Here is a 15,983-nt window from a genome sequence, read left to right as displayed (position 1 = left end):
TTCTGGGCCTGCTAGCGCCCCCCCCTCCCCCTCCTCCCCGAAGCCACGAGTGTTTCATTCCAGCGGGGTTTACAGTAGCTCCCCACTTTTGGGGAGCTGGAAGCCTGACCCCGCTGGAGTGAAGGGAGTGCAATCGGGATCCCCCCAGAGGGTCAGGTGGCGGGGGAGTGCCCCCTGGGCATTGGCACCTTGGCAGTACCAGCCTGAGCCCCCTGACACTGCCCAAGGGGAAAAGTGCCAATGCCCAGAGGGCACCTTGACACTTACCATTGGGCATTGGGCAATGCCACAGGGGTGAGGCCGAGTGGGGGGTGTGGGGCATGATGTAGGTAGGGCTTGGTGTGGCGATCAGTGGGGCGGGGTGGGGGTGGGATGGGGGTGGGGTGGGGTGGGGGGGTCCTGTTGCCACACTGCTGTTGGGATCGGTAAGGGAGGGAAGGAGGCCAGCAATTGCGGCTGGCCAATGTTTGTGGGGGGGGGGGGGGGCAGCACTGCTGGTGGGGGGGGGGATAATTAGAGGTCAATCAATGGGGGGGGGTGGAGATTGGGGCTGGCCTGGGAATGGTCGGAGGGCCAGCGATCAGACCGTGGGGGAGGGGAGGGGAGGGCCGGTGTCCAGGAATCGTGGGGATGGCCATCGATTGAGCTGGCTGGCAATTGGGAGGCCAGAAGACAGCAGCTACTGGGCATGCGCTGATCTCGGTGCTGACAGATTGGTGCACGTGCAATGGCCCATTCAGCGCTATGCTGCTGGCATCTCCAGTAGGAATAGGCCCTGCCACCTGAAATTTAATGACATTCAAGCTGGTGGCTCTGCAGTGCACAGACTGTAGGAGATTCTTCTCTGAACTCCCACTGAATTACTCCAGTTTTCACACGGATTCAACACACTTTTTTAAGGAGAATTCCAGCTCATGTGTGCAGTATTTAACAAGAAGTAAAATAGTAGATTTATTAAAGACAAGTTGTGTGTAACATATTTGACTAGTTAGTTTAATGTCAGTGTTGGATACATTTTTATAATCCACAATTTGAGGTAAAATTAATGAGCATTGAGAGATGCATGAGTTACTCAGAGCTAAAGAACAAGGTTTGCTGAAGGCAAAATGAAAATACTGTGTATGCTGAAAATCTGAAATAAAATCTCTCGCTCTCTCTCTCCACAGATGATGCCAAACCTGTGGAGTGATTGTCATGTTGTACAGAAGAGGCCCTTTGGCCCATATGAGTTGTCACCAACAAAACTACACTAAATTTAAATTAATCCCACCTTCAAGCACTTGGCCCTTTGCATTTAATGTTAATACATTTCAAGCGCTCATCCACGTACTTTTTAAAGGTTGTTTCCCACATCCATTCCCCTCCCAGGCATTACATTCCAGGCTCCCACCACCTTCTGGGTGAAAAACATTTTCCTCAAAACCCCTCTGAACCTCCTGCCCCACACCTTCAAATTATGCCCCTTCATTTTTGACCTTTAAACTAAGGGGAGCAGCTGTTTCCTATCCACTCCATCCACACCCCTCATAACTTGGCCTTCTCGGCTCTGAAGAAAACAACCAAAGCCTATCCAGCCTCTCTCGAAAGCTCAAATGCTCCTTCCCAGGCAACATTCTTTTGAAACAAATGCTGGAAAATCTCAGTACCATAGAAGCCCTACAGTGCAGAAAGAGGCCATTTGGCCAATCAAGTCTGCACTGACCACAATCCCACCCAGGCTCTACCTCCACATCCCTACATATTTACCTGCTAATCCACGCATCTCAAGACACTAAGGGGCAATTTTAGCATGGCCAATCAACCTAATCCAACTGTGGGAGGAAACCGAAACACCCGGAGGAAACCTACGCAGGCACAAGGAGAATGTGCAAACTCCACACAGACAGTGACCCAAGCCGGGAATCGAACCCAGGTGCCTGGAGCTGTGAAGCAGCAGTGCTAACCACTGTGCTACTATGCCGCCCAGTAGGTCTGACAGCATCCGTGGAGAGAGAGTAGAGCCAATGTTCTGAGTCAGCATTTTCTATTTTAGTTTAAGATTCTAGCACCCGCAGTATTTTGCTTTTGACATTTTTTTGAATCCCTCCTGCATCCTCTCCAGTGTAATCACACCTTTGCTACAGTGAGGTGACCGGAACGGCACACAGTACTCCAGCTGTGGCCTAACCAAAGTTCTGTGCAGCTCCAACGTAACTTCCCTGGTTTTATAGTCTAGAGTAAGAGTTTTAACAACACCAGGTTAAAGTCCAACAGGTTTATTTGGTAGCAAATACCATTAGCTTTCGGAGCGCTGCTCCTTCGTCAGATGGAGTGGAATGGCCCACTCCATCTGACGAAAGAGCAGCGCTCCGAAAGCTAATGGTATTTGCTACCAAATAAACCTGTTGGACTTTAACCTGGTGTTGTTAAAACTTTTATAGTCTATGCCATGACTGAAAAGAGCAAGTGAACAATATGCCTTTTTAACTACCCTGTTAACTTGGCCAGAGACAGTCTGTTACATCGGAAATATGAGCTCAAACCTCAGGGATTGAGTTTTTGGTGGAAGGCTATGGATCTGGCTGCAGACAAGGCTGAACAGAGTTAGCATATACCCAGACTTGACGATTATTTGAAGGATGATGAGGGTGGCTAAAAAAAGTGTTGACATTTTTGGCACAAGAGGATTAGAGGAATTCTGGGAGCAGGTATGTTTGCAGCAAATGGAGATTAATGAAAGGACTGCCTGAGCGAGCGAATGCTGTACTGGCAGGGTCTCAGTCTGTACTGCTCGTCGTTTGTGGAAAGGCTGATGAACTAACAGTGGCAGCTGAGATGAGGTGGCATGGTGGTACAGTGGTTAGCACTGCTGTCTCGCAGCTCCAGGGACCTGGGTTCAATTCCCGGCTTGGGTCACTGTCTGTGTGATGTTTGCACATTCTCCCCGTGTCTGCGTGGGTTTCCTCCTGGTGCTCCAGTTTCCTCCCACAGTCCAAAAAGTATGCTGGTTAGGTGGATTGGTCATGCTAAATTCTCCCTCAGTGTACCCGGACAAGCGGCAGAATGTGGCATCTGGGGAATTTTCACAGTAACTTCATTGCAGTGTTAATGTAAGTATATTTGTGACTAATAAATAAACTTCATTTTACTTTTTACTGAGATGTTGATCCCAATTTAGAATTTTTACTTTTGATTTGATTTATTATTGTCATATATTAGCATATAGTGAAAAGTATTGTTTCTTGCATGCTCCACAGACAAAGCATACCGTTCATAGAGAAGGAAAGGAGGGAGTGCAGAATTGTAGTATGATAGTCATAGCTAGGCTGTAGAGAAAGATAAACCTAGTGCGAGATATGTCCATTCAAAAGTCTGATGGCAGCAGGGACGAAGCTGTTCTTGAGTCGGTTGGTACGTGATCTCAGACGTTTGTATCTTTTTCCCGGCGAAAGAAGGTGGAAGAGAGAATGTCCGGGTGCGTGGGGTCCTTAATTATGCTGGCTGCTTTTCTGAGGCAGCGGGAAATATAGACAGAGTCAATGGATGGGAGGCTGGTTTGTGTGATGGATTGGGCTACATTCACAACCTTTTGTAGTTTCTTGCTGTCTTGAGCTGAGCAACCAGAAAGAATGCTCGCTATGGTGCATCTGTAAACGAGAGTCATAGCTGATGTGCCAAGTTTCCTTAGTCTTCTGAGAAAGTAGAGGCATTGGTGGGCTTTCTTAACTATAGTGTCGGCATGGGGGGAACAGGACAGGTTGTTGGTGATCTGGACACCTAAGAACTTGAAGCTCTCGACCATTTCTACTTTGTCCGCATTGATGTAGACAGGGGCATGTTGTCCACTACGCTTCCTGAAGTCGATGACAATCTCCTTCGTTTTGTTGACATTGAAGGAGAGATTATTGGTCGTTGCACCAGTTCAACAGATTCTCGATTTGAAGGTCTGCTAGTTCCTGGTGGTAGAAGTTGAAGTCCCACTCATGCATTAGAACTGATAGACCTCCAGTAAGAACAAAGAAAATTACAGCACAGGAGCAGGTCCTTCGGCCCTCCAAGCCTGCACCGACCATGCTTGCTTGACTTAACTAAAACCCCCTATGCTTCCGGGGACCATATCCCTCTATTCCCATCTCATTCATGTACTTGTCAAGACGCCCCTTAAAAGTCACTACTGTATCCGATTCCACTACCTCCCCCGGCAATGAGTTCCAGGCACCCACCACTCTCTGTGTAAAAAATCTGCCTCGTACATCTCTTTTAAAACTTGCCCCTCGCACCATAAACCTATGCCCCCTCGTAATTGACTCTTCCACCCTGGGAAAAAGTTTCTGACTATCCACTCTGTCCATGCCTCTCATAATCTTGTAGACTTTTATCAGGTCTCCCCTCAACCTCCGTCGCTCCAGTGAGAACAAACCAAGTTTCTCCAACCTCTCCTCATAGCTAATGCCCTCCATGCCAGGCAACATAGAACATAGAACAGTACAGCACAGAACAGGCCCTTCGGCCCACGATGTTGTGCCGAGCTTTATCTGAAACCAAGATCAAACTATCCCACTCCCTATCATCCTGGTGTGCTCCATGTGCCTATACAATAACCGCTTAAATGTTCCTAAAGTGTCTGACTCCACTATCACTGCAGACAGTCCATTCCACACCCCAACCACTCTGAGTAAAGAACCTACCTCGGGCATCCTTCCTATATCTCCCACCATGAACCCTATAGTTATGCCCCCTTGTAATAGCTCCATCCACCCGAGGGAATAGTCTTTGAACGTTCACTCTATCTATCCCCTTCATCATTTTATAAACCTCTATTAAGTCTCCCCTCAACCTCCTCCGCTCCAGAGAGAACAGCCCTAGCTCCCTCAACCTTTCCTCATAAGACCTACCCTCCAAACCAGGCAGCATGTTGGTAAATCTCCTTTGCACTCTTTCCAGCGCTTCCACATCCTTCTTATAGTGAGGTGACCAGAACTGCACACAATATTCCAAATGTGGTCTCACCAAGGTCCTGTACAGTTGCAGCATAACCCCACAGATCTTAAACTCCAACCCCCTGTTAATAAAAGCTAACACACTATAGGCCTTCTTCACAGCTCTATCCACCTGAGTGGCAACCTTCAGAGATCTGTGGATATGGACCCCAAGATCTCTCTGTTCCTCCACGGTCTTCAGAACCCTACCTTTGACCCTGTAATCCACATTTAAATTTGTCCTACCAAAATGAATCACCTCACATTTATCAGGGTTAAACTCCATCTGCCATTTTTCAGCCCAGCTTTGCATCCTATCTATGTCTCTTTGCAGTCTACAACAGCCCTCCACCTCATCCACTACTCCACCAATCTTGCTGTAATCAGCAAATTTACTGATCCACCCTTCAGCCCCCTCCTCTAAGTCATTAATAAAAATCACAAAGAGCAGAGGACCAAGCACTGATCCCTGTGGCACTCCGCTAGCAACCTGCCTCCAGTCCGAAAATTTTCCATCCACCACCACCCTCTGTCTTCGATCAGATAGCCAGTTACCTATCCAATCGGCCAACTTTCCCTCTATTCCACACCTCCTTACTTTCATCATAAGCCGACCATGGGGGACCTTATCAAACGCCTTACTAAAATCCATGTATATGACATCAACTGCCCTACCTTCACCAACACACTTAGTTACCTCCTCAAAAAATTCAATCAAATTTGTGAGGCACGACTTGCCCTTCACGAATCCGTGCTGACTATCCCAGATTAATCCACATCTTTCTAAATGGTCGTAAATCCCATCCCTAAGGACCTTTTCCATCAATTTACCAACCACCGAAGTAAGACTAATTGGCCTATAATTACCAGGGTCATTTCTATTCCCTTTCTTAAACAGAGGAACAACATTCGCCACTCTCCAGTCCTCTTGCACCATCCCCGTGGACAGTGAGGACCCAAAGATCAAAGCCAAAGGCTCTGCAATCTCATCCCTTGCCTCCCAAAGAATCCTAGGATATATTTCATCAGGCCCAGGGGACTTATACGACCTTCAGTTTATTCAAAACTGCTAGTACATCCTCCCTCCGAACATCTACTTCCTCCAGCCTATTAGCCTGTAACACCTTCTCTTCCTCAAAAACATGGCCCCCCTCCTTGGTGAACACTGAAGAAAAGTATTCATTCATCACCTCTCTATCCACCTGACTCTACTGACTCCATACACAAGTTCCCACTACTGTCCTTGACCGGCCCTAACCTCACCCTGGTCATTCTTTTAGTCCTCACATAAGAGTAAAAAGCCTTGGGGTTTTCCTTGATTCGACCTGCCAAGGACTTCTCATGCCCCCTCCTCGCTCTCCTAAGCCCCTTTTTCAGCTCATTCTTTGCTAACTTGTAACCCTCAATCGAGCCATCTGAACCTTGTTTCCTCATCCCTACATAAGCTTCCCTCTTCCTTTTTACAAGACATTCCACCTCTTTTGTGAACCATGGTTCCCTCACTCGGCCATTTCCTCCCTGCCTGACAGGGACATACCTATCAAGGACAGACAGTATTTGTTCCTTGAAAAAGTTCCACTTTTCATTAGTGCCTTTCCCTGACAGTTTCTGTTCCCATCTTATGCCCCCTAATTCTTGCCTAATCGCATCATAATTACCTCTCCCCCAATTATAAACCTTGCCCTGCCATACACCCCTATCCCTCTCCATTGCAATAACAAAAGACACCGAATTGTGGTCACTATCTCCAAAGTGCTCTCCCACAACCAAATCTAACACTTGGTCCGGTTCATTTCCCAGTACCAAATCCAATGTAACATCCTGGTAAATATTTTCTGTACCCTCTCCAAAGCCTCCACATCCTTCTGGTAATGTGGTGACCAGAATTGAACACTATATTCCATGTGCGGCCTCACTAAGGTTCTATAAAGCGTCAACATGACTTGCCAATTTTTAAACTCAATACCCCGGCCAATGAAGGCAATCATGCCGTATGCCTTCTTGACTACCTTCTCCACCTGCATTGCCACTTTCAGTGACCTGTGTACCTGTACACACAGATCCCTTTGCCTTTCAATACTCTTAAGGGTTCTGCCATTTACTGTGTATTTCCTATCTGTATTAGACCTTCTAAAATGCATTACCTCACACTTGTCCGGAAAATGAAAAGAAGTAAATGTTTTTTTCAATAGCAACTTGCCAACAGGCATTTTAAGGTTTGTTTATGGGATATGGGTGTCACTGGCTGGGTCTCTTGTGATCCCTAATTGCCCTCCATTTCAGATTCAACACATTGCTGTGAATCTGGAGTCAAATGTAACCAGACCAGGTTCCCTAAATGACATTGGTGAGCCAGATGTGTTTTTACGGCAACCGATCATTTCATGGTCATCATTAGACTTTTTAAGTCCAGATTATTATTGAATTCAAATTTCACCACCTGCCATGGTGGGATTTGAACCTGGATCCCCAGAGCATTACCCTGGGCCTCTGAATTACTAGTCCAGTGACAATACATCATTGCCTCTGCAATAAATGATTGTCATGAGATTAAATTTATCCCAGTGTGATAAGTGAATAAAAGTAGTTTAAAACTGATTTCCTGGATGCTTTGTTCACGTAAGCTGGGATTTCTGGCTGCACGATAACAGCAAACTCATGACCTTGTGCTCACCATTTTGCCTCTCCCACCCTCTCTCGCCTCCATCTGTTCTCTTTCGTTCACACTGATCTATCTCACACCATGAATTTAATTAGGCCAGTGAGGAGCCTGACATCTGCCAACAAAACTGGTGACAACCTCCCCAATCACCCAATCTCCAGGACCCCTGGGAGAATTAAGTCCTTAATTGTTGGTAGGACCCTGCAACTGAAGCTCTCAGCTTCACAGGGAAACATTTAATTGCAGGACTTCTCCCAGTGGGGTAGAAATCCTGCTCTGAAGAACTGCTTGCCAATCAGAGGCCGCCATGCCACTAGGGTCAGTGGCTTAATTTAAACCCCCACCAGGGGTCCCTGGACAAAGGTAGGCGAAGGCAGGACGGCATCACACGCAGAGGGTGCTGGGTAGGGGGATCAAAGGAAAGGCATGGTGATGGCTCTCAGTGCCCCCTCACTCCACCTCCCTCCTGATGCTGGGTGTCTCAAACCGGCACAAGTGCCTGTAAATGAGAGAACTCTCATGAAGGCAACAAGCAACCCAGGGTTTGCTTGTCGGTCTCCCTGCATGGCAAGTGCCCTGCCTACTCTGCTGGTTAAATACCAGTAGTGGCACAATGAGGCCTTTAAGTGAGCATTAAATGTCCAGTCAAAGGCTTCAATTGGCATCCGAGAAGAAAGTCTTCCTGCCCTGGACTTAATTGGGGTGAGGGGGAGGGCAGGGGGGTTGCACCCTGTGCACTCTGACTCGATCAAATGGCTCCCACTTGCAGAGGGCATTAAATTCCACATGCTATCTTGCTCTAGCTGTTTCCACATACGATCAAGCTCTTTCAATTGTTACATTTTATCTTAAAATCAAATCTTTGAAAGAATAAAATGTCATAGAAAGAAACCCTGCAGTGCAGAAAGAGGCCATTTGGCCCATCGAGTCTGCACCGACCATAATCCCACCCAGGCCCCAGTCCCATATCCACCCGCTAATCCCTCTAACCTACGCATCTCAGGACTTTAAGGGGCAATTTTTAGCATGGCCAATCAACCTAACCCACACATCTTTGGACTGTGGGAGGAAACTGTTGCGCCCGGAGGAAACCCACGCAGACACGAGGAGAATGTGCAAACTCCACACAGACAGTGACCCAAGCCGGGAATCGAACTTGGGTCCCTGGAGCTGTGAAGCAGCAGTGCTAACCACTGTGCTACGGTGCCGCCCTTTCTTGAGTTCCGGCAAAATACTTCTGCCACAACTTCAATAGGTTCCCCCAATATTAGATTTTTCCTATTTCTCAATCATTCACTCCTAAAACTTCTCAAAGTGAAAATGCTAATTTAATGCTAGTTAGTCCATCATTATATGCATATGCTCACTGGGATTTGCATTACAATTTCCCTATATTTATTTGGTCTAGACTCTTTACATCCAGCAGAGTAAGGTGACCTCCATAACATTAGCTTGGGATAGATTTAAACACAACTTCCGGAAGACAGAAAGCTTAATTCAAATCTACTGTGCTTGTTCCTTCAGTTATCTTGTTTAAAAGATGGTTATTTCACAAAGCTAGTGACCCTGAGTCCAATATACTTAAGCCTGCAGCAGTTGTTTTAAATCTGTTTGCACCGACTGCACTGGAATGAATATTCATTTATATTGCAGTATAATTCTAACACCAAATATGATAATGCCACGGAGATCTTAAATATTGCGTGATCTCAGCAAAAATATTAACGGAATAAAGGGATAATGGGATTGCAGGATACTGGAAGCGAGCTCACATCAAACAAATTAGTTCTGGTACATAAAACAAAGCATTAATGATGATTTGAAACCAAAAAGAATTAAAAGGCCATGCATAATTTTCATCTTTTGCACCAGAGTAAGAAACATATACTCTCTTGCTTAGTCCCTGCCCAAAAGCAGTCCTGTAAAACTGATGAAATTTGAGCATCCATTTTCATACAATTGTCGAGGGTATGTGAAACATTAACACATCTTTTCTCATTCCAACTCAAATCTTATAATGGACGGCCACTATTGTAGCCATAAAGACTAATTCTATTGGTGACTTGCTTACATTACATTTCAGCCTTAGCTCAGTGGAAGCACTCTTCACTGAGAGTCAGAAGATCAAAGGTTCAAGTCCCACTCAAGATTTGAAGTATGTAATCTAGGCTGAAATTTCAGTGTAGTGCTGAGCTGCATCATCTGACATTTTCTCCTTCAGCAAGTACAAATACACTTGGTTACCTATTTCATTGCTATTTGTTGGGCCATGGTGCTTGTAAATCGATTGCCATGTTTGCCTACATTATAAAAAGACTATGGGGGAATTTTCCCATCCCGCCCATCACAGGGGCGGGCATGGGCTCGGGGGTGGGGGACCATGCAAAGGTCTATTGACCTCGGGTGTGATTTTCCTGTTTTTTGGGGGCGAGCACAGCAATATTTTGAAGTCACTTTGATTTAATCCCATCCCATCATTTACTTCATGTTTGGATTCTTTATCAGTCCGAAGGCTCTGTCCAGTAGGGAATATTTATTTTTGAACCAAGACAGCAAGTGTTGGAGATCTATTCAATTGCCCTGCAACCATGTCTATCCAGTTTTCACTCACTGACCACACAGTCAGGGTTGATCACTCTCAGCGTGACAGGACTCTAGGAAACTCTTTATTGTGGAAATAGACAATAAAACTTTAGCAATGTAATGGTATTGGATGGTAAAGTTGTAAGTTGTGTAACCTTATGTTATGAACTGGCAAGTCAATAACGAGCAGGTAAGTTGCAATAATCGTGGGACAAAACTAAGGTCTCCCTAAGTCTTTATTGAATTCTTAGCTGGCTATACATGCACTTTTGATTAAGATACACATTTTGTGTATTGGCTCCAAAACTCAAACAATGGTGAACCTACAATCAACATTGGCACTATTTTGATTTTAAGTAATATAATTGATAGTTGAAAAGAAAATATTGGCCCAAATCATCCTGGATTGTTGACAACGGGATTTATGGCAAAAGATGAGTGTTAGGATTCCGTGGAGGACCCGATGCATGGACATAAGTCAGAATTGTCCAGGAAATTTAAACTTCCAATGGGTTGATTCCCTGCTTCCTGGGACCTTCCACAAATGCCTCCAATCCTGAACTCAGGGCCAGACACACGCAACTTACCTGGATACTTTTCCAGAAAATTATAGACAGTTTAAAACTTGGTCTTGCAGTTGGGTAACGCTACAGCTACATATGAAATAGGAGCAGATGTAGATCGTTCGACCCCTCGAGCCTGCTCCCCTATTCAATATGATCATGGCTGATCTGTTTGTGTTTTATATTCTACATTTCCATCTACCCCCAATAGCCTTAGATCCTTGTTAGGCAACAGAATCAATCTACCTAAAAATGTTCAGTGATCCTGCCTCCAGCGTATTCTAAGGCACCGAGATTCCAAAGTTACACAAGCCTCTGGGAGAGAAACATTCTCCTCATCTCCGTCCCAAAAGTGCGACTGCTAATTGTGAAACATTGCCCTTTCATTGTGAATGCACTCACAAGAGGAAACACCCCTTTCCATGTCTACCTTGTCAAGACCATTCCAGATCTTATATATTTTAATCCCTCACTCTTCTCAATTCCAGTGGAAACAAGTCCAGTCTGTCCAACCTTTCCTTATGAAACAACCTATTCATTCAGGCATCAATCTCGTAAACCTCCTCTGAGTCACTTCCAACACATTTACATCCTTCCTTGGTTTTGTGCAAGGGAAACCATGTTTAATCAAATTATTGGATTTCTTTGAGGAAGTAACATGTGCTATGGATAAAGGGGAACCAGTGGATGTACAATACTTAGGTTTTCAAAAGGCATTTGATAAAGTCCCATCAAAGGTTATTATGGAAAAATAAAGTTCATGTAATGGGGGTAACATTTTGGCGTGATCGGAAACAGAGAGCACTCATAAATGGGTCTTTTTCAGGTTTGCAAGATGAAATGAGTGGCGTGCCACAGGGATCAGTGCTGGGACCTCAGCTGTTTACAATTTTTGTAAATGACTTAGATGAGAGGATGAATGGTTACCAGGGTTACTGATCACGCAATGATGGGTAGAAAAGCAAGTTGTGAAGTGAACGTAAGGAGGCTGGAAAAAGACATAAATAGATTAATTGAGTGGACAAAGATCTGGCAAATGATGTATAATGAGGGAAAATGTGACAACCATTTTGGCGGAAGAATAAAAGAGAAGTGTATTGTCCAAATGATGGGAGATTGCAGAGCTCTAAGATGCAGAGGGATCTGGGTGTCCTAGATGCCCTATCGCATGTCCATTGGACAGTGGGTTTCCTCTGGGTGCTCCAGTTTCCTCCCACTGTCTGATAGACACACTGGTTAGGTGCATTGGCCATGCTAAATTCTCGCTCAATGTACCCAAACAGGCACAGAAGTGCAGTGACTGGGGAATTTTCACAGTACCTTCATTGCAGTGTTAATGTAAGCCTACTTGTGACACTATAAATAAACTTCTTCAGTGTCACTGATCAAAGGCTCCTAGCTTGTCAGTTTCACTGAAGAATCAATCCCTGCTATATATAATCAATCTGTCCCACAGCACCAGGGGCCCAGGTTCGATTCCCGGCTTGGGTCACTGTCTGTGTGGAGTCTGCACGTTCTCCCCACGTCTGTGTGGATTTCCTCCGGGTGCTCCGGTTTCCTCCCACAGTCTAAAAGTCATGCTGGTTAGGTGCATTGACCCAAACAGGCACCGGAGTGTGGCAACTAGAGGATTTTCACTGTAACTTCATTGCAGTGTGAATGTAAGCCTACTTGTGACACCAATAAATAAACTTAACTTAAAATAGTTTCTCTTTATTTACTCTGTCAAAGTCCTTCATGATTTTACCCTCTCGAATCTCTCTGCTCTAAGGAGAACAGCCCCACTGCTCTTGACTTTCCAATTAGCTGAAGTCCTACATATCTGGTTCCATGCTACTAAAGCTCATCTGCACGCTCTCCAAAGCCTTGACATCCTTCCTGAAGTGTGGTGTTCAGAATTGAACACCATACTCCAGCTGAAACCTAACCGGTGCTTTATTTTGCTTTTGTACTCTTTGGGGGGGTGTTTAAAAGGGCAGACAGAGGTGGGTTCAGGTATGTGTGGAGAGCTAAATTCCCTAAGTGATGTCAGGTCGGGACCCTGATATTGTCCCAACTAGTTCCTTGCTTTACCTGGGCAGGGTGCAGGTGAGTGGGGAAGCCCCCTTGGAGCTGTTGAATAAGCATATGTAACCTGCAAACAGTACATTAAGTGCCATTTTAGCCAACAAACCAGTGCACCTACTTTTAGCTGTCAGCAACTCTCCAGGGTCAAGTAGGAGATTGATTATATATAGCAGGGATTGATTTTTCAGTGAAACTGACAAGCTAGGAGCCTTTGATCAGTGAAACTGAAGAAGTTTATTTATTAGTGTCACAAATAGGCTTACATTAACACTGCAATGAAGTTACTGTGAAAATCCCCTAGTCACTGCACTCCTGTGCCTGTTTGGGTACACTGAGGGAAAATTTAGCATAGCCAATGCACCTAATCAGCATGTCTATTGGACAGTGGGAGGAAACCGGAGCACCCGGAGGAAACCCATGCAGACACGGGGCGAACGTGCAGACTCCGCACAGACAGTGAGGAAAGCCAGGAATCAAACTCAGGTCCCTGGTGCTGTGAGACAGCAGTGCTAACCACTGTCCCACCGTACCGTCCACCACCATATCCAAGTGAGAAATTGCTATTCGCAGCATTCCTTCTGGAACCATGCTCTCCTTGCTTGGCAGGTGATTCCCAACCTGAAAATCTCTTCACCTGTACTGCACTTCATTCACCTTGTGCTGTACATTTCTGCTGTAAGTTGTCACGGTGGCCTGGAAGCAGCTTATGCAGCTCTGCATTACACCCCTGATGAGGAGTGCCAGGATCACCATCACCAGTTGCATCCTACAAAAGCAAAAACTGCAGATGCTGGAATTCTAGAAAGAAAAAAAAATTGCTGGAAATACTCAGCAGGTCAGGCAGCATCTGTGGAAAGAGATGAAGTTAACGTTTCAGCTCAACGACCTTCCAGCAGAACTCACTCCTTCCAGTTTTGAGCCCTCAGAACCATATCCCCAATCCCCAAAGCCTGATCTGATCCTGAAGGGGCAAATGATTGGTTGACCCAGTTCCCAAAGAACATGGTCCCACTGTGATTTAATTTGGCTCCTGAAGCATGTTCAATTGGTCACAGGTACTCATCAGCCCGTGCGGTATGAGAGAGCAGATCCCAACAGAAGACAGTCATCAGTATACAGGGAGGCTATGACCAGAGTGTCTGGGATCATCATCCCTCTTATGTCCACATCCTTCCTGATGGAACGAGGTTTGATACAGCACACAAACAAGACTGGGAGAGAGGACAGCCCTGCCTGGCTCTAGATTTGATTAGAAAGCTTTCCGATTCCTGCCTATCGATTAAAACTGTGAAATTGGTCATCCACCTAACCTGCACATCTTTGGACTGTGGGAGGAAACCAGAGCACCCAGAAGAAACCCACGCAGACACGGGGAGAACGTGCAAACTTCACACACAGAGTCACCCAAAGCCAGAACTGAACTCGGGTCCCTGGTGCCATGAGGCAGCAGTGCCAATCACTGTGCCATCCCAACCAGAGTCCTACCATCGTGGTAACAAGTCTGGTGAACCTTCATTGCACCCCCTCTATGGCAATAATATCTTTCCGAGGTAAAGGGATCAAAACTGCACACACTACTCCAGGTGAGGTCTAACTGAGGTGTCTCTCATATTCTTCTAGCAGGCCATTGCTTCTTTTCCTCTTAAAGGACCTGATGGCCTTTGTCATCTCATCCAGAGGTCATGGGTTTGTCCAGATTCTCCCATGTACTGTCTGCTAAGACAGGTCATCATTGGGAGAACTCACTTCCTCTGCAGTCTTTCAGATCCTGCAGCAGGCCTTCCAGGTATCAGTGTGGGACACTCTCGCTAGGTCTCTTCTGCATTCTTTTGGGTGCTGCAGCCTCAGGAATCCAATTCACATTCTGACTTCTACTGGGATACCTCCAGTTAGAAATGATTTCTTTGACCAATAGGCCCATCATTCTTCTTGCCCTTTCTGATTGGTTGGGGAAGCCGGAAGTGATGTGCTAATGCCGTTGTTCAGTTAAATAACCTCAGAAAAGCCTAATCCTACATCAATTGAATTCCTGATCCATGACAGATCCTGTCAGCTTAGAATTCTTACCTTTGCCTCTAAAGAAAAGGATTCTGCATGCCTCTTAAATAGCCTTCTCAAATTGTTTTGCTGTCTTCAAAGATTTGATCTCCCTTGTCCCAGCACCAAGTTTAACAGTGCATTATTCAGATTATACTGCTTCTCCATAATCCTTCCTATTGAAATGAATGACAACAGGGTCCAGAGGCCTTCTTATTTCTCCTCCGTGATCATAGTCCTCCAGTGACTGGCTGAAATTATTTTATTTAAGTATCCCTATAGGCACCAGCATAGCTCTCAGCTTTGCCTGTCTTTTGTAGAACACATTTGAGGGTACTTGCTTACATTCCTACTTTGGTCCCCTCCCCTGTATTGACAATCAGGAAGTCAAGGTGCAGCATCTTTTACAATACTTGGAACTGCTGTCAGGAATGTTCTAAGAAGCATCAACAAAACTCAAATGGTGCAGAAACTGAAAGTAAGTTCATGATTAGAATCACAATTTTTCCTCCGATATCATAGAATCCCGACACTGTAGAAGGGAACAAGTCTCATAGGAGTGCTTGCTTCATACAGGTATTCAGTCTGTTAAGTGTCGTTCTTATAGCCTGGTAATATTGTGGAGAGAAATCTCATTGACATAAACTTTAATGAAATAAGGTAGTAAACTGTCATCTTCATTGCCAGGCAGTAACCTGTTGAGATAGTTTACCCTCTTATAGAACCCACGCAATTTCCATTTCAGATCATCCCTCCCAGGGTTAAATCTTGGCTGGTGAGATGAAAAATCTAGTCAGACGAATCTTTTGCGTTGTCTGTGCGCAAACCCACGTTGCGTCTCATCACATTATAAAGTATCAGAGATAACAGATCTGGAGTCGAGACCTCAGAGATCCACACCTCATAAAATGGTGAGTGGGTAGACATCAACACACTCGGCACTGATAATTTCATCATTGACCCATATGTCAGGGTGCTGACCTGAACTCAGACAGTCGGGAAGGGGCATTCTGCAGTGATTGTGCCTGTGTGCAATTAATTTTGAAAGATGAAGGGATGGAGAGAGAGGGTTAGGTTTTGATCCATTTCTTTTGTCCACTTCCCTTACTGCAT

This window comes from Mustelus asterias, chromosome 3 (assembly GCF_964213995.1).
Source record: "Mustelus asterias chromosome 3, sMusAst1.hap1.1, whole genome shotgun sequence".
Taxonomy (NCBI): Eukaryota; Metazoa; Chordata; class Chondrichthyes; order Carcharhiniformes; family Triakidae; genus Mustelus; species Mustelus asterias.
This window is presented reverse-complemented; position numbering follows the sequence as displayed.